The sequence below is a fragment of the Pteropus vampyrus genome, unplaced genomic scaffold, assembly GCF_000151845.1.
Source record: "Pteropus vampyrus isolate Shadow unplaced genomic scaffold, Pvam_2.0 Scaffold160, whole genome shotgun sequence".
NCBI classification, from domain to species: Eukaryota; Metazoa; Chordata; class Mammalia; order Chiroptera; family Pteropodidae; genus Pteropus; species Pteropus vampyrus.
In genome coordinates, this window is record NW_011888941.1 from 3,918,316 (window position 1) to 3,937,564 (window position 19,249).

Genomic DNA, 19,249 nt, shown 5'->3' on the forward strand with positions numbered 1-19,249 from the left:
AATCTAGTGAAGGAGATGGTTTGTTAGTTTGCTTGGGCTGCTGTAATCAAACACCACAGACTGGGTGCTTAAAAAAGCAGAAATTTATTTTCTTACAGTTCTGTAGGCTGGAAGTCCAAGATCGAGGTGTTGGCAGGTTTGGTTTCTCTTGAGGCTTCTCTCCTTGGCTTGCAGATGGCCACCCTCTTGTTGCCTCTTCGCATGGTTGTCCCTCTGTGCTTGTGTGTCCCTGGTTGTCTCTTCCTCTTTTTATTAAAGACACTAGTCATATTGGATTAGCACCAGCCTCATTTTAACTAATCACCTCTTTAGAGATCTGTGTCTAAATACCGTTACATTCTGAAGTACTGGGGGTTGGGACTTCAACATACAAATTTGAGGGATACAATTCAGAGGGAATGTACACAGCTGCATGGTGTAATAGCGCTATAAGTTGCCAAAGGAACCTAGAAGGAAAATGTCTGAGGGACCTGGAGGCATCAGGCAATTCTTCCCAGGGGAAGGGGCTCAAACATCCTCTTGAAGAGGGTGGAATTTCACCCCGCCCCCTGAGCCCTGGGGTGGGGTGGGCAGAGAGTAGAGAGAGAGTTTGAAGGGAGTGTTCCCAAAGATGAGAGGGTGAAAAAGAGGCGGGCTTTCCAGATAGAGGCGGTGGGGACCTGAGATGAAGACAGAACAAGGAAAGGAGAGGAGGGGTGCTGTGGAGGATGCTCTCAGTGATGCTTGGGGGCGGGGAGGGGAGAAGAGCCCCCTCCTCTGTCCAGGCCAAGGTTCCCTGCTCAGAACACTGCAGTGAAGACAAATGCAGAAAGCAGAAATTCTAACAGCATTTTGTCTTAATTACTAAAGCAAAACATAGTTGCAAAAATGTTACAGAAAAGAATAAAGTTTAAAGTAAAATAATACTCCACCCCGGAAGTTTATTGTAACCACTGTCAACAGCTTGTACCTGGCCTTCCTGCCAGTTTTTCAAGATTCTGTTTAAAAAAAAAAAAAAAAGAGAGGGGGGGACATCGGGAGAGGTAGGCAACAGAGAAGAGACAGAAAAACAGGATTTGCTCACCCCATCCTGCTGTTGACCTTGGCCTTTCTTGCCATTTCCTTCATTCTTCCACTTCTTCATCCCCAAAAGGTAAGGGACACAAACTTCAGCAAAATAATCAAGATAATGCTTATGCATATTCATAGAGGAGAACTTTGCATCACCTGGTACATCGAAGTGATCTCAGATAAGAATTCATTGTCTGGTATGTCTGTCTGCCTTTTTTCTTTCTGTCTTTCCTTCTGTCTTTTTTTAAAAAAGGGGGGCTGTACACATTTAATTCACTAGGTACAGTTTAAGGTTTATTTTTGTCGGCGTGCTTTTTATTGGTTGTGTAATTAGTTACCTGGGCAACGACTAAATACTGTGGATGCTTAATAAAAATGCTGGGGAACTTTAAAAATGTTCTGTTGTCTAGTTACAGTGTCAAGATGTGTAGAAAGGTGTTTGTGCTGATTCTGAAAACTATGGTTTGGACCAGGGCGAAAGTCTTAAGAGTAACACCTCAACAGAACTTTTGGAGAATGGAATATGTTATATTTAAGAGGTTAGCATCAAATATATACACAAAAATCTTTACAAACCATTGGAAACGGTGTCACTAATCAAATTCCTATCCGTTTGGATTTTTAGGCTGCAGACTATAAAATTTAAGTTCCTACTAAGATTTGCATTATGACTTTTTTTGTCATGGTACTTTAGATAAGTTTTAATTAATGTTTAGCACCACATCATCGATCTTTGACCATTTTCAAGTCCATTCCCACATGCCTCAACGCTACAGAATTGGAGCTGAGGGAGCGCCCGGTCGTGAATGAGGAAACTGAGGCCCAGAATCCCACAGGGTGTTGGTGGCTGAGCCAGGTCTGGACCTCTGGTCTCTTGATCCATGGCCTCTGGCCACCTTTTCTGGTCCCATTATATGTAGCTGACCCACTGCTTGCTGTCTGTTTTTTTTTTTTTTTATCAGGCCTGGGACACTTGAAGGCAGAAAATCTTCAGTATTTCTGAACATGGAACCCTCAGAGCTTAACATGTAACCAGTTACTTTCCTCTCCAAACATCCACCTCAGCAACATGTGCTGTCTCTTTGAGGCTGTACAGAAAGTTAGAAATTAGTACTCCTCCCTCCCCCATTTTATTAACTTACCAGCTGATAACCGGTGATATCCTTTGGAACTGACGTAATTCCAGCCCCGTGTAGAAAACCTTGATATTTTTCCTATTCAGGACAGTTTTCTCTTGAGTAAGAATCTTAATTCTAGTGGGACTTTTTTAACTTGGAGAACTAGCTTGCGGTCTTCAGTGCTCGCCAAGCCCTGACTGGGAGCCACTGCGCACGGATGATAAAGCGTGGTTGAGATGCATCCCTGGGAGCCTTTGAGTGTCAGCTCAATAAGCATTTCCAAGCTACCCTGTACTAGTGCACATGGGGGAGGAAAGCAGCCTTGAACTTTAGCCAGAACATTCAAGGAAACTCTTATGTAGCTTTGTTCAATGTCTGAAACCAGCATTTTCCTCCTTGAATAAAGTTTTCCATCAGATAGTTCAGTAAGAATGAAATAAATATAGCTAGTTCTGCCGCAGGTCACCAAGGCAGCCCTGGCCACATGCTCTTGTGGTGAGGCACTGACCTTCCATTTTTATTCTGAACTGGACACCCACCTTGGTGTCTACTTGGTCTGAAGAGAATTGTCACATTGGGGTGTGGCGGGTGAGGGGGGGCGGGTGGAGAAAAAAAGGGCAAACGCATTTGTAAGCTCAGAGGTCTATAATGTAATCACATGGGTTTTTTTTTTTTTCTTTATTTTTAAATAAAAGAAGAAAGACAATTGCCTTTAGTTCTGCCTGCAGGTTAGGAGTCTGGGTGGTTCTCTTGGCATGTTTGGCATATATACAATGCAGATGTGATGCACTCCTGGTGTAACCTGCAGCCTTTAGATTGTGTGTAGCCTTAACCCCATCAGGTTTTTTTTTTTTTTTTCTTTCCCCCTGCATTAACATCTAAAGGAAACTACCTGTGGAAGTTAAGTACCTTTGGAAGTTTGCTGCTGTGTGCATTTGTGGGCTTGCTCCTTTGTCACAGCATAACTCAGCCCCTGCCAGATTTGAGAGGCCAGAGCCGGCCCTGCAACGTAGCAGATGCTCAAGTCATATGGCAGCAGCAACCGATCTTTGCCTGAGTCTCAGGACTGAAATCACCTTGATTGGTGATCTTCATGAGGAGAAAGCATGGCTAGACTTTGAAATCAGACCAGCATGGGTTCAAATTCTGGCTGTGGGTGTCTGGTGGTTTGGTTAGTGAGCTGAACAATAAGATTTATCTCCCAGATGATGGTGGATGTGGCTGCAGTGAAGGTGGACCAGGGACCTGAGACCAGGACACTCTCATGTCCTCTCTCCTATTACTCTGTCTCTGCGAGGTGGGGAGAGGAGAGGTGAGATCATCTCTGAAAATGAGCCTTTGAGATTCAAGTCATCCAGGCAAATCTGCCAGCTCTAAAGTAAGCGGGGCAGTTGTCCAGCATTATCGTGACCAAAAGGCTCCGTTTCGGGCCTCCAACAGAATGGAGCACATACCCTCTTATTAGCCCTTAGTGGCTCCACCAGAGGAAAGCGCATTAGTGATGGATGTCAGCTCTGTTCCCCATGGCAGACAAAGGCTGGAAGGTAACCCACGGCCACCTAGACATTGTGCCTGGTGCTGCGGCAGCTACTAGGAATTTGGACTGGGACAGCGCTGGTCTTGGTGGCAGGCCCCGTGCCTAGGCAGGCAGTGCTCCTGGGTTTGCAGACCGAGGTGCTGAGGCCTGGGCAGCTCAGCACCAGAAAGATGATGGAGAGCCCCAGATCAGGTGGCTCGGGCGTTTCAAAACATAGTTGAGAAAAAAAAATCTCAAATGTTACAGAGAATTTAGTTAATCCCTTGGGTTTTGCAATGGTTACAGTTTTGTATTATTAAGGATCCAAGTTAATGTGGAGAAAAAAATACTTTTTGTGTTAGTGTTCATTCCTTTCCACGCCTCCTTCCTTCTCTCTTGTTTCTAAAGGGAGATGCACATGGCGCTAGTGGAGAAATAGTTTTAAAGGAAAGCATACAGTGTTTCACATGTCCCCATCTGCCTGCACCGGGCTGTGTGAATGAATGTTGGGCGAGGACCTTCTGCAGTCCCAGTGACCTTGTGCCTTGTTATACTTGTCTTGTGGTCTGAGGTTATTTTTTGCACAAAAGTGTGTGCTTTTGTGATGGCTTTAGATCACAGATTCTTCTTAGGCCCTGATTTGCAGTACTCGTCCTTAACGGGTTTTGAGCAAGGGGTTACCACACTAAACATAGGCAGTGGGTAGACGTCACTTAAACCCACTAAGACAGATATCGAGCACTTTGTTTTTTTTTTTTTCTATTTAAGGTGTCTGCTTAGTGCATTGAGTTTGTCGGTGAAATGTTTTTCTCAAGGACAACACTGCAACCTTAATGTTTCATACCTGAATCCCAGGTGGCCGTCAGCACCTTTAAATGGGCTTTAAAAGGGTGTCACTTTGATTGGCGCTTCTCCCCTGGTTCAGACCCCGCTCTTTTCGTACCATTTTTCTGTCTTATCCACCACACCCTGTGTCAGAGGACTCAGATTCAGGCCATTGGTCTTTCCCTTTGGGCTGGTATGTGAGTTGCTTCTAACTAGCTTCATTGTTGCTCTGGTGGATCTAGAGTGTTAAAGGCCTGCATTCCTAACTCTGCAGCCTGTGAAGGAAAACCTTGAACCTCCCTGAGAAATTAACTTCTGTGTAAAAGTGGATATTTCTGTCTACCCTGGCAGGTGATTAGGGGTGTCAGATGTTGCATTTGTGAGCGTGGCGCATGCAGAAGGAGGCCCGAACTTGGACAATCTGACGTCACCCCAACATCCTCTCACGTTGGTCTAGGGAGATCTGACTTCAGTTCAGGCACATTCACTTTCCATTTAAAACTTGAAAAGTAAAACTTACGTCTAAAAGAACCCCAGAATATACTAATACAAAGGTGGCATTTGTGGGCATGGCTGTGTTTATTTGGTGGCTTTTTGTATAAGGCCAGCAGTGAAAAATAAGAATCCTTGGTATCAGTCCAGACATCAAAAATTCCATTTCGAGAGAACCTGTCATTTTGTTGTAAACACTCAGCAGAGAGACGGGCATAGTCAGCCTCGTATACATTTACCATCTTGCCCAATTCTAGTATTCCCATTGTATTTGGTTATAACCTTTTCCTTGCATTAAATTATAGTTTTTTTAAAAAAATCATGCAGTCTTTAAGATAATACTAGAGAATACATAAAGGAGAATGAAATTTTTAATCAGAATTTATGAACTTGCCTTATAACATTTTTATGATAGCCCTGCTTGAATTATCTTTTTCTATTTGACTAAAATAGAATTCGATTTTTTCTATGGGGTATTTAACGTTTTGGGTCATAATCACGCTAGGGATGAATTAATAGATCTTCTCTGAGTGAACTGTCAGGACAGATCCCTGTGGGTTTGAAATGTAATTAAAAATGTCAGTGAACTCACTCGGAGGTCCACAGAGCTTGAGGTCCCTCAAAGATGTTAGGCAAGGACTGAAAGTAGTTACCCAAGTGAGAGAACACAAGGCGACAGCACACTCCACACCCAGGAGGGAGAGAGCTGCAGGTCACCTCTGCCAGGCTTCTCTTGGCTTAACTTCTTGTGGTTTGGGAACGTTCTTCTCAGATTTCCTGTAGGCCTCCCTCAGTAAATGGCCAGTGCAAGAGACTCCAAGACAGGAACGCATCCCTAGGTAGTATCCATGCTCCCTGCAACCTGTCTCACTAATCAGGCTCCCAGACTGGCTTCCTTCCCACTTGGCAGTCTCCCTTCTGTTTTTGGCAGCCTTTGAAGGGTGTGGGTTGGGACTGTGAGGTAGGAGGGCTGGAAGAAGAACTTAGGGTCCCTCATTTATGGATGGTTGTCCCCATCCTCCCCATCCCTTCCCTCCACAGAGCATGTGGTTGACATCCCCTTGACCGTGGCCTGAGAGCTGATCCAGGGAGTAGAAAGTAGCGAGGTGGGAGTGTGTTTGTTTGGATAGAGATAAGTAGATACAAAGCGGCTTTTTTTTTTTTTTCTGGGGTTTATTAGAAATATTAGCTTCAGGCAAATACTCAGTTATTTCTCAAGCAGTTACTTAAAATCAAGCAAGGCGTCCTAATATGTGGTTCTTTCTGTCTCTTTTCAGATTTCATATGTTCCTCTTCTACAAGTGATTTTCCAGATCGTAAGTCTCTGCCGAGATTTGATTTGTACTTGAGAATTTGGAGAATTTCTGCAGCTTTGTAACTTCAGAGGAATAATCAGCTGAAAAATTCACCTTTTGTGGAGTTCTGTGTTTTGCCAGCCATCTCGTAACTGAGCGCCAAAGGTAAGTATGTGGTTTTCTACTTAAAACAGGTGGGGTAAGTTGCTGCTCTGGCCTCAAATGCTCAATTTGCAGAGTAGGTTTTACATTAGCAAAATGGCAATAAATGTAGCCCTGATTTGATACACCACATAAAATTTCGATTTTCAAGGGCCTTGATTCAAAGATTGGATTCACTGTTCCTGCTTTAGCCTGGGTAGCCAGGAAGCAGAGTGCAGGCTCTTTTAACCTATGAAACAGCCTCACGTCTCAGGTCTTCGGCCCCTTAGTGGCTCCACCAGAGGAAAGCGCATTAGTGATGGATGTCAGCTCTGTTCCCCATGGCAGACAAAGGCTGGAAGGTAACCCACGGCCACCTAGACATTGTGCCTGGTGCTGCGGCAGCTACTAGGAATTTGGACTGGGACAGCGCTGGTCTTGGTGGCAGGCCCCGTGCCTAGGCAGGCAGTGCTCCTGGGTTTGCAGACCGAGGTGCTGAGGCCTGGGCAGCTCAGCACCAGAAAGATGATGGAGAGCCCCAGATCAGGTGGCTCGGGCGTTTCAAAACATAGTTGAGAAAAAAAATCTCAAGTGTTACAGAGAATTTAGTTAATCCCTTGGGTTTTGCAATGGTTACAGTTTTGTATTATTAAGGATCCAAGTTAATGTGGAGAAAAAAATACTTTTTGTGTTAGTGTTCATTCCTTTCCACGCCTCCTTCCTTCTCTCTTGTTTCTAAAGGGAGATGCACATGGTGCTAGTGGAGAAATAGTTTTAAAGGAAAGCATACAGTGTTTCAGATGTCCCCATCTGCCTGGACCGGGCTGTGTGAATGAATGTTGGGCGAGGACCTTCTGCAGTTCCAGTGACCTTGTGCCTTGTTATACTTGTCTTGTGGTCTGAGGTTATTTTTTGCACAAAAGTGTGTGCTTTTGTGATGGCTTTAGATCACAGATTCTTCTTAGGCCCTGATTTGCAGTACTCGTCCTTAACGGGTTTTGAGCAAGGGGTTACCACACTAAACATAGGCAGTGGGTAGACGTCACTTAAACCCACTAAGACAGATATCGAGCACTTTGTTTTTTTTTTTTTCTATTTAAGGTGTCTGCTTAGTGCATTGAGTTTGTCGGTGAAATGTTTTTCTCAAGGACAACACTGCAACCTTAATGTTTCATACCTGAATCCCAGGTGGCCGTCAGCACCTTTAAATGGGCTTTAAAAGGGTGTCACTTTGATTGGCGCTTCTCCCCTGGTTCAGACCCCGCTCTTTTCGTACCATTTTTCTGTCTTATCCACCACACCCTGTGTCAGAGGACTCAGATTCAGGCCATTGGTCTTTCCCTTTGGGCTGGTATGTGAGTTGCTTCTAACTAGCTTCATTGTTGCTCTGGTGGATCTAGAGTGTTAAAGGCCTGCATTCCTAACTCTGCAGCCTGTGAAGGAAAACCTTGAACCTCCCTGAGAAATTAACTTCTGTGTAAAAGTGGATATTTCTGTCTACCCTGGCAGGTGATTAGGGGTGTCAGATGTTGCATTTGTGAGCGTGGCGCATGCAGAAGGAGGCCCGAACTTGGACAATCTGACGTCACCCCAACATCCTCTCACGTTGGTCTAGGGAGATCTGACTTCAGTTCAGGCACATTCACTTTCCATTTAAAACTTGAAAAGTAAAACTTACGTCTAAAAGAACCCCAGAATATACTAATACAAAGGTGGCATTTGTGGGCATGGCTGTGTTTATTTGGTGGCTTTTTGTATAAGGCCAGCAGTGAAAAATAAGAATCCTTGGTATCAGTCCAGACATCAAAAATTCCATTTCGAGAGAACCTGTCATTTTGTTGTAAACACTCAGCAGAGAGACGGGCATAGTCAGCCTCGTATACATTTACCATCTTGCCCAATTCTAGTATTCCCATTGTATTTGGTTATAACCTTTTCCTTGCATTAAATTATAGTTTTTTTTTTTTAAAAAAATCATGCAGCCTTTAAGATAATACTAGAGAATACATAAAGGAGAATGAAATTTTTAATCAGAATTTATGAACTTGCCTTATAACATTTTTATGATAGCCCTGCTTGAATTATCTTTTTCTATTTGACTAAAATAGAATTCGATTTTTTCTATGGGGTATTTAACGTTTTGGGTCATAATCACGCTAGGGATGAATTAATAGATCTTCTCTGAGTGAACTGTCAGGACAGATCCCTGTGGGTTTGAAATGTAATTAAAAATGTCAGTGAACTCACTCGGAGGTCCACAGAGCTTGAGGTCCCTCAAAGATGTTAGGCAAGGACTGAAAGTAGTTACCCAAGTGAGAGAACACAAGGCGACAGCACACTCCACACCCAGGAGGGAGAGAGCTGCAGGTCACCTCTGCCAGGCTTCTCTTGGCTTAACTTCTTGTGGTTTGGGAACGTTCTTCTCAGATTTCCTGTAGGCCTCCCTCAGTAAATGGCCAGTGCAAGAGACTCCAAGACAGGAACGCATCCCTAGGTAGTATCCATGCTCCCTGCAACCTGTCTCACTAATCAGGCTCCCAGACTGGCTTCCTTCCCACTTGGCAGTCTCCCTTCTGTTTTTGGCAGCCTTTGAAGGGTGTGGGTTGGGACTGTGAGGTAGGAGGGCTGGAAGAAGAACTTAGGGTCCCTCATTTATGGATGGTTGTCCCCATCCTCCCCATCCCTTCCCTCCACAGAGCATGTGGTTGACATCCCCTTGACCGTGGCCTGAGAGCTGATCCAGGGAGTAGAAAGTAGCGAGGTGGGAGTGTGTTTGTTTGGATAGAGATAAGTAGATACAAAGCGGCTTTTTTTTTTTTCTGGGGTTTATTAGAAATATTAGCTTCAGGCAAATACTCAGTTATTTCTCAAGCAGTTACTTAAAATCAAGCAAGGCAGTCCTAATATGTGGTTCTTTCTGTCTCTTTTCAGATTTCATATGTTCCTCTTCTACAAGTGATTTTCCAGATCGTAAGTCTCTGCCGAGATTTGATTTGTACTTGAGAATTTGGAGAATTTCTGCAGCTTTGTAACTTCAGAGGAATAATCAGCTGAAAAATTCACCTTTTGTGGAGTTCAGTGTTTTGCCAGCCATCTCGTAACTGAGCGCCAAAGGTAAGTATGTGGTTTTCTACTTAAAACAGGTGGGGTAAGTTGCTGCTCTGGCCTCAAATGCTCAATTTGCAGAGTAGGTTTTACATTAGCAAAATGGCAATAAATGTAGCCCTGATTTGATACACCACATAAAATTTCGATTTTCAAGGGCCTTGATTCAAAGATTGGATTCACTGTTCCTGCTTTAGCCTGGGTAGCCAGGAAGCAGAGTGCAGGCTCCTTTAACCTACGAAACAGCCTCACGTCTCAGGTCTTCGGCCCAGCAGGTAGTTCTTGAGCTCAGGTGAGCTGGGCTTCTGTGTGTTGCGCTGGGGGCAACAAGATGAGTGAGTGCTGCCTTCAGGTGCTGTCAGTCTAGTGAAGGTTTCTTTTCAACTTTGATGCAGAGATGTCTACATCAAAAGATGCAGACAGGTAAAGGATTCTGAGGAAAGTTTTACCTGTTGGTATGAGAAATCTATGTGTGTGTGTTAAAACAAAACCATATCTGTAGCACAGCATGTGGATTCTGAGATCCAGGGGCCCTAGAACAACTGATGCTGAACAAAAACATGTCTCCGCACAGCAGAAGGATTTCTTAACCCTCACGTACGCATTGGGACCTTTGATTTAGAATATAAGAAGTGCTGTCCGGTAGTCCAGGTAACCCGGTGTTTCCCCTCTGGCTCAGCCGTAAGGAGTGCTTTATGAGAAGGTACAGTCTCACCTCCAGAGGACAGAGGCACCTGTAGAGATAACACCAAGTCATCAACGTTCCTTCAAACCTTACTTTGCTTCTGCTGTTTACAAATTCTTTTAAACTATCTTTGAATCAGTAACTTTGGACTGCAAATTCTCTTGGTATGATTTCTATAAGTTTATTAGTTTAGTATAAATAGAATTTTCTTTCATTTGTTCTAAAACGACTACTGAAAGTTTTGTAATTGTGTTTTTTTTTTTTCTCCTCGGTCACCTTTTTTTCTTTGGTGTCGGGGGACTTCTTAATTTCAGTTATGTTCCCCTTTGATGTATGTAAACCAGAACAGCGTAGAATTCATATGTAACACCCTTTTGTAAGGGTAGGATTGAGTGTCTGAGTGCCTTCGCCTTATTATCTTTCATGATTTCTTTTAGAGAAAATGACACATTGTCCCACTTATTTAGCGTTTTGTTCATTGCGATGTCCGGGTCTAGGCCCTGGTTTGGAATGGAGAGCGGGGGGCTCGCGTTGTGCAGCCTGATTCCAAGCCCTGCTCTGTCCTCCCTCCCCTTGCACCTTATGCTGATCTGACCTGCCCTTACCAGCTTATATCTCCTCCTGCAATGACAGGGCACTCCCAGGTGTCTCTTCCAGATCTTATGTAAGACAGACACCACTGGGCTGCTTCATGTCCAATCCTAGGAGATTTCCATTTCATTAAAAACAAAACAAAACAAAAAACCTCGTACCCATGGTGACTCAATTTTTTTATTTGTCATTGCAGTGGAAGCTTTTAAGACTTATTCATTTATAAATGCAGCCGCATTTATATTTCATGGCAATATAAGCTGGATATTCGTGCAAATCTTCACATCTGATCATCAGACTTCATTAGTAATTCATCAATAACAGAGTCTGACAGTGCTTCTTTAGAAAGTTCTTGATTGTCAGTGACATTATGTTATGATCAGAGCCCTCTTTCATAAAGTAGTAGTCAGTGGACTACCAAGGTCACTCAAGGCAGCGTGGCTGCACAGATACCCAGCCAGAGTCCGTTACTGTCATGTAAACAAGAAGTGATGCTCGGGTGTGATTAGGTAGAAAGCCACACATAGATTATCATGAAAATGCACTTAGAAATATTTATACCTGTAGAATTTTAAAGAAATGTTATTTTAAGTTCATGAGATCCACACCGAAACCCTGAATTTACTTACCGAAAATTACTTTTGTGGTTTAGAAAAATATTCAGTGGGACAATCATTAGATGTAGCCATTCATGTAATAAATGTTTATTGTGAGCACCAGCTGGGTTCTAAGCTATTTTTCTTGCAGTGACTGTTTTACACTGTGTTTTAGCAGCTCCAAAAATAGATAAAATACAATTCCAGATACTGTTTCCCACGGCCTTGGGGCATGGGGCAGGACCCTGACAGCTCGGGGCCTGTGCTAACTGCCGTAGGTGATGTTCTTACAGTGAGTCTCTGGTGCTGAACTGAGGGCGAACTGACCCTCAGAGCAGAGCCTGGAAAAACCAGAGGATGCTGTGTTTGGAGTGAATTTTAAAGAGTGAGGGGATGTGTGGACAGAGGCATAATGGGTGCCCTAGGCACAGGGCAGTCTGGATGGATTAGCTAGTGGGTCCTAGAGTCTCCAGGTCATTCAAGCATTAATAGTAGGGGACCAGGCATATACGTGTGTGGACAGTGGCCTTTGAGCAAGTGCCAGCAGGGAAAGTGTTAGCTCGGTCAGCTTTACCATTTGGCAGATCTTGGAAAGAATAAAAATGCAGCCTGGTGAAGTGGTAGGTGGGACGTCAGCCTCAGGCACATTTTCCAGTTCCTAGGTGCTCTAGGTTTGTGCAGTCCCAGCTAGACCTACACCTGGGCCTGGGCCAAGGGAAGCAGTTTGAGGAGAGTGGGGGTGTCCAGGCTGCATCTCAGAGGGGGCTGAGTCGGGTCCCCAAAGCCCTGTTTCTAGGTGGCGCATTTCCCTGCCCTATATCTATTTTCATCTCTAGGAGCCCCCCGCCCTTTGAAGTTAAGGAGCAGGTCTTCGAGACTCCCCGGCCTGGATCCAGCCCATATCGGGGCATGGAGACCAAGGGAAGAGCATGGTGGCAAACCCCGTCCTTTCACATTGAAATTGTTAACCAATGTTAAATCTGCACTTAATTCTTCCTGTATAATTGAAAATAGATTGTGATTCACTGTCTTTGGAGACTGGCTAGCATTTACTGGAGATGGAAAATGTGAATGGCTTTGTATGCTATGCCAAAGATTTTTAATCTTTTGAAAAACTTTTTAGAGACATTTTTAGGAGAGAAGCCTAATGGGTAGAAGGATGTTGGTGAGATAGAGGGGCGGGGGGTAGATGGTAGCTTAGGTGACAAGACTCATTCTGAGTAAATGACACCTGGATTTCACAAACTGTCAGTTTCTGGTATGTCTATCCAGATTATAAATGTTAGCAGCAATCCTGCACGCATCATTTTTTAAGCTTTATTGAGGTGTAATTGACAAAATTATGAGATATTTAAAGTGTACATCGTGATTTGATATCTGTATGCATCATGAGAAAATTCCCACCATCTGATTAATTAACACATCCGTCATCACTCCACATATCTATCCTTATGTTTGTGAGAATGATGAAGTTCTACGCTCTCAGCAAATTTCAGTTATGTAATACAGTATTCTTGACTATCGTCGCCATGTTTTACGTTAGACTCTCAGAACTTATTCGTCCATAGCTGAAAGTTTATACCCTTTTGTCAACCTCTCCCTATTTCCCCCACACCCCAGCTCCTGGGAACCTCTTCACTACTTCTCTGTTTCTATGAATTTGACTTTTTTTTAAGATTTCACATATAAGTGATACCATGCAGTATTTGTCTTTGTCTGGCTTATTTCACTTAGCATAATGCCCCCAAGGTCCATCCATGTTGTAAAAAATGAGAGGATTTCCTTCTTTTTCATAGCTGAATAATATTCCATTGTGTGCGTGCCCACATACATTGTGTGCATATATCACATCTTTATACACAAGTATATACATATATACGTGTATGTACATAACGTATCTTTATTCATTCATTTGTTGATGGACACTTACGTTGTTTCCATATCTTGGCTATTGTGAATAATGCTGCAATGAACATGGAAGCTGAAATATCTCTTCAATATCCTGTTTTCATTTCTTTTGGATATATAACTAGGCATTGCTGGATTACATGGTAATTCTATGTTTAAATTTTTTAAGGAACCTCCATACTGTTTTTTCATAGTGACTACACTGATTTACATTCCCACCAACAGTACACAAAACGTTCCCTCTTCTCCACAGCTTCACCAACACTTATCTCTTGTCCTTTGAATGACAGCCATCCTAACAGGTGTGAGGTATAGCTCAGTGTGGTTTTGATTTGCGTTTCTCTAATGATTACTGATGTTGGGCACCTTTTCATGTACTTTCTGGCCATTTATTTGTCTTCCTTAGAAAAATGTCTATTCAGATATTCTTTCCATTTTAATTGGATTGTTTGGATATTTTTGCTGAGTTATATGAGTTCTTTATATTTTGGGGGTATTAACCTCTTATCAGATGTGATTTGCAAATATTTTCTCCTATTCCATACATTGCCTTTTCATTTTGATAATGGTTTCCTTTGCTGAGTAGAGCTTTTTGGTCGAGGTCGTCCCCCTTGGGTTTTTTGTTAGTTAGCTTGTTTTGTTTTGTTTTGTTTTGTTGACTTTGTTTTTGGTGTCAAAGCCAAAAATTTATCATCAAGACCTATGTCAAGGAGCTTACTCCCTCTGTTTTCTTCTAGGAGTTTCGTGGCTTCAGGTCTTATGTTCAAGTCTTTAATCCATTTTGAGTTCATTATTTTTCTTACAGCACCTTTATACAGAGCAAAGCTTCTGTATATAACCAGGAATGGCAATAAACAGGTTTTTATGTACTCAATGAAACATCATTTTCTGATAGATGGAGTGATGATCAAAGTTTAGCCAAGCATTTTTTTTCTATCTTAGATAACATTGCCAGCATGTCCTAGCAGTGTGGTTTCCCAGAAAGCAGGAGAAACAAATTAAAAACAGATAAAGCAAATCCCTGACTACACACACACGTACACACACCCCGTTTTTCCTCCCCTGTGACAGATTGTAGAAGCTGAATTCATACATTCCAGTCATTTCTCCACTATTCTCTGAATTATACCTTAAAGTTTACAAAGGAATTTTTATATGAATTTTTATAAATTGTCTGTAAAACTAGGTGATGTGGCTACTGCCCCCCACCCCCTTTTGTAAAAGAAGGAAATGAACTGGTAGAGGTTGCTTTACTTGCCACATTGGGTATGGCATAGGACAGTGACCTGTGACTCAGTCGGCACGCTGGATTGTAGGCACACTGTCTCACCTTGAGTCTCTGGACCAGGCATGTAGATGATACAGATGAGAGAGAACAATACAAAGAAACAGATCACACAGAGCTTTCAGTGAGGCCCTTGCTGCAGCTGAGGTTCCAAAATTAGGAAAGGCAGTGTTTTTTCTCAACCTCCCTCCTCCAGAAAAACAAAAAGTATATCTCTACTGCATGTGTGTATGTTGCAGGGCATGGGGTGTATTAGCAGACGAGACCTTGAACAGGTCAGTGTTTTGGAGATGATGGATGTGTTTATTATCATGTTTGTGGTGATGATATCAAGGCGTATGCATAGGTTCAAATTTATCAAATTGTATACGTTAAATAAGCGTGCAACTTTTTATGTTAAGTATACCTTGATAAAGTTGAAGAATAAATAGCTACGGCAGTGTGAGAATACTTCACGGCCCTATCAGCAGTGCGTGCCAACCCGAAGGCTGGGTATGGAACATGGCAGCACTGTCTTCCACAGCAGATATGTTGGGTGTTCTTGGAACACTGGGTGGAGGGTTGGTACTGGTCTCTGGGACCTCTCGCCTCCACCTTCTTATGTCACTGGTGTCCCTCAGTGTAGAGAGCAAAAAAAGCATCTTGAGTTTTAGATTTCTGCCTATCAGAATCGTTTTTCCTGTTGACTTTTATGATAACACTGTAAATGTTTTCTTTGGAAATAATACTGACTCTAAGATGTTAAAGTGGTTATGGAAATATTATGAATAAATCAGACCATAAAAGATTATAGTTTAAGGAGAACGGCTTTTGATACTGTGATGACAAGCCAGATAATGACAAAAGCAAATTTTGAGTGGAGTCTCCCCCACCTGACCGCTTGCTGGGGTAGGGACCGCGTTCACCTGGCTGGTCCATGATGGGGGCCCACCCTGCATCTTGCTGTGAAATGACACTGGCCTTCTCAGCCTCTCAAAGAGTTGAACTTGACCAACAATAACATTGACAAGTGAATTGGTTGGATTGGAGCCTGACTGCTCTCTGCAAGAAGGAAGGGAGTTCCTAATTGTTGAATCCACTGTGGTAGTTCCCTGACGGAGCCCTTGGCTCTCCGACCTCCTGTGTATAGGCCTGCTCAGGCCACAATGTGGGCCGGCTGCGGTCAGGGGCAGCCCAGGGCCACAGTGAACTGCAGGCCAGGCCCCGCCCATGGGGGCAGAACGCTTTGGGGTGTGTCTGTGGAATGCTGCTCTCTGCTTGGCCCCCAGCAGTGCTCATGGGGAATGAGTGGGAAACGCAGCAGATCTGAAATCCCCTCTGCCCCCGTAGGACTTGTTCTGTTTAGTGGACATACAGCCTGTGATCTTATCTTACCCAGGGATTTCGTTGTAGGTTTTGCCGTGCTTGCAGTGATGAAGAGGGATGTTCCATGTCAAGACCGGAAGAGCTAGGGAAAGCCATTGCTCCCCAGGGCCTGAGACAGGACCACCTTCCCTGGCTCTAGTGGAAGCCTATTGTGTGGGAGAAGCTAAATACAGGCATCTTCAGATGACATCTTACAACTAAAAGCTCATTTTTAAGACAGTTTTGTAAAATGTTGGTCATATTTTCCTGGTGCTTAGATCCTAAGCCTTTCAGCTTATGCCTGGAACAGAGGTCCCTGGAGAAGGTGTCAAGTGTGTGGTGGAGAGGCTGACCTCTGTGTTTTTCATGGCTGTGTGTTACCTCTAGGCCCTAGTTTCTGTGACAGTGACTTGGAGGGACTAGACAAGTGCTGGGTCTGTGGTCTTGGAATTCTAGGGACTGGACTGCAGGGACAGCTTGGGTCCACAACCCTGGATGCTGCTTCCCACAGAATTTTGTGAGAAGGCGATCAGGTGTGGGAGACCCCACTGGCTCCTCCTCCTCCCCGGCTGCAGCAAATGCGGGAGCTCATCTCCCACCTGAGTCTCAACTCCAGGAAAGGGGACCAGAGACTTCCAGGGCTACAAGCTGCCGATGTCACTGGCTTTTGTTGGCCGAGTGGGGCCAGGCATAGAGGGAGTGGGACACATGCTTGGGAATAGAGTGGAGATGGAGGCACGGCCTCTGTCCCACTCCTCACTTTCCAGAAGCAAGCACGCAGGCCTCTGGGAGCTCTGTAAGGCAGTGCCTGCTGGCTGTACACAACAGCCACCATCCTGCGGTGGGCAGATGGGCCTGGGCATCTATTGCAAAAGCTCCTCAGAGTTTTAGATGTACTGATGCACGTGAGAAGCACTGGTGTAAATGATGAAAACTGGTCCCAAACTTGGTTTTTCCTCAGAATTATGTGAAGACTTCAGGCCCAAGTCTTAGCTCTAGAAATTATATCTTGAGATGCCCAAATATTCATGCTTTATTTTTAAAGCTTCTCAAATCACTCTGATCAGCCTGTTTGGAAACTGCTAACGTGGACCCTGGATTTTATATCCCCTGCCAGCTGGAGAGATAAGCGGGTAGTTTGGCATCGAATGCATAGGTAAGGGAAGAAGAGAGGGGGAAGGTGACTGTCACCATGCGGTGTTCCTGTCTCCTAGACATGCCTCGCTCGCATTTGTGCCAAGTTCACTCCCTCTGTGCTCCGGGCCACTTTGAAACATGCATTTTCCCTGAGGAGTCACTAGGACTCCTCAGGCCCCACTCCAGACGCACGTGGAGTGGATTGAGGGGTCTGGACCTCTGTGGGTTTGCATCCATCCATCGTCTTTAAAGGGACCTTTTATCGGAGGTTCTCCATTTGAGACTTGTCATATAATCACACTTTAGAGAATTCATGAGATTGAATAAATTTCAGTCTATGACTAATTGCAGTGCTTATTGGCAATTCTGATTTTTGTTCCTTATAGAGAGTTAACCCTCAAGGGAGACTGGTCTTAGGCACAGAAGTCTGACAAAATATGATGAAGAAACAGGATGCAGCTCTGGGCACTGTGGTGCTTAGAACATACCAGAAATGGGTGGGTGTGCTGGTAGTTTCTCTCCACGCCTCATCTTCTCTGCCTTGGAGATTCCAGCTCAGGGAATAGCGAGCTCCTGGAGAATGTGGCTGAAGGTCAGTGGAGAAGTCACTTCGCTGAGTCTATATTATTTTGTGTGAAAGAAAAGTAATTTCTCTTCTTTTAGGGATTTTTTTTTTTTTTTCACAGAGCCCTTAGTTTTGCCCAGTGGTGCTAATATCTAGGTCACCTGCAGAGCACAAAAGGGGTGGGAAATAGTTGTAACTTTATGGAAGGCAACATACGCAAAGTTAGTCCTGCTCTGTCAATCACATCACACCCTGAAGACATTTGTGATGGCTTCTGTGTCAGAACCAGACCCTCTGCCCTCAGGGTGGAAGTCCCTTGTGGCTAAGCGCCTGGCACTGCAAGAACCCCACGCGTCTTCTCATGAGCCAGATGATTGTGTTGTGTCCTTTAGGCTCTGGGGCTGGGTGCTAGGATGACCCCTGTCCTTTGAGGGCTGAGCCCTTGAGGCCCAGTTCTGTTCCCTCGCTCCCAGTGTGGGTGACCTTTGTGGGGAAGCCTAACACTCTGACTGTCTCAGGAATGGAAAACTTAGAGACTGGCATATAGGATACCTGACCACTCAGGTTTTTTATGCAAAGATAGAACTAATAAACCAGAAATTTCTTATTCCCAGATCAGAGCCCTATTCAGAATGGATGACCTGATATAAGGGCTCGGGACCCCTATGTATAGTCCTAGGCCCCCGGGCTGGGGTCTTTCCTCACTCGTCCCCACAGCACCCTCTGTCTCAACACTCAGTGTCCTTTCCTCTGTGGGTCTTCTTTGTCTGCCCGTCACATTCCAGCACACTTTAGACACATTTCACACACACGTATGTATATATGCGTATGTCGACAATAAAGGGATAGGCAAGGTTGACCATCAATATAACACGAATCGTAATCAAAAGAAGGCAGCAGTGGCTGTGTCAACACCATATGTGGTGCACGTCAGAGCAAATTACCAGGTACTGCGGGTCTCTCCCAGGATACCTCTCTACATGTACTCGTCACATGTCCTTAGGCTGTGACGGTTTCTTATAGCGGTTTCTTTTTGATGACCTTGACGGTTTTGAGGAGGACTTGTTGAGTGTCCCTCAGCTGTATTTTTCTCATCGTTAGACTGGGGTTGTGGATTTGGGGGAGAAAGACCAAAGAGGTCAAGTGCCATTTTCATCACATCGTAGCGAGGAGTACATGCTATCTATCTGACTTATCAGCGTGATGGTGACTTGATCACTCGGCTGAGGCAGTGCTTGTCAGGTTTCTCCACGTGAAGTTACTCATCCTCCTTCCCACACTGTCCTCTTTGGAAGGGAGTCTCTAGGCCCAGCCCGCACTTAAGAGGGCAGGGGTTAAGTTCTACCTCCTTGAGAAAGGAGACTCTGCATGATTTATTTAGAACTCTTCTAGGGTAATTTATCTCTTCTCCCTCATTAATTTATTTACTCGACCATTCATTCCCTTCCTTTTTAAAATTAGTTTCCCCACATACAGGCATAAGTCTAAACAACATTGTCTCGTTTGCTTGTTTCAGGGCTTTATGAAAATGGAACCGGGTGGGATGCTATCCTTTGGGGAAGCTTTCTCCACTTTCACTGCTTCGTGATACTGAGT

General features: G+C 44.2%; 1 protein-coding gene across 5 annotated transcripts in view; it reads left to right on the forward strand.

The window, feature by feature from the left end:
- LOC105298743 (cytoplasmic protein NCK2-like) overlaps positions 1-19,249 on the forward strand; it is a 120,602-nt gene that overhangs the window by 62,485 nt on the left and 38,868 nt on the right. For 3 of the 5 annotated variants that reach the window (XM_023536589.1, XM_011370145.2, XM_011370143.2), the window contains exon 3: positions 6,279-6,461. The gene's annotated coding sequence lies outside the window, so the exon portion shown is untranslated. Of the gene's footprint in view, positions 1-6,278; positions 6,462-9,358; positions 9,552-19,249 lie in introns of those variants that run through there. The other 2 variants (XM_011370144.2, XM_023536590.1) reach the window with 1 other exon arrangement.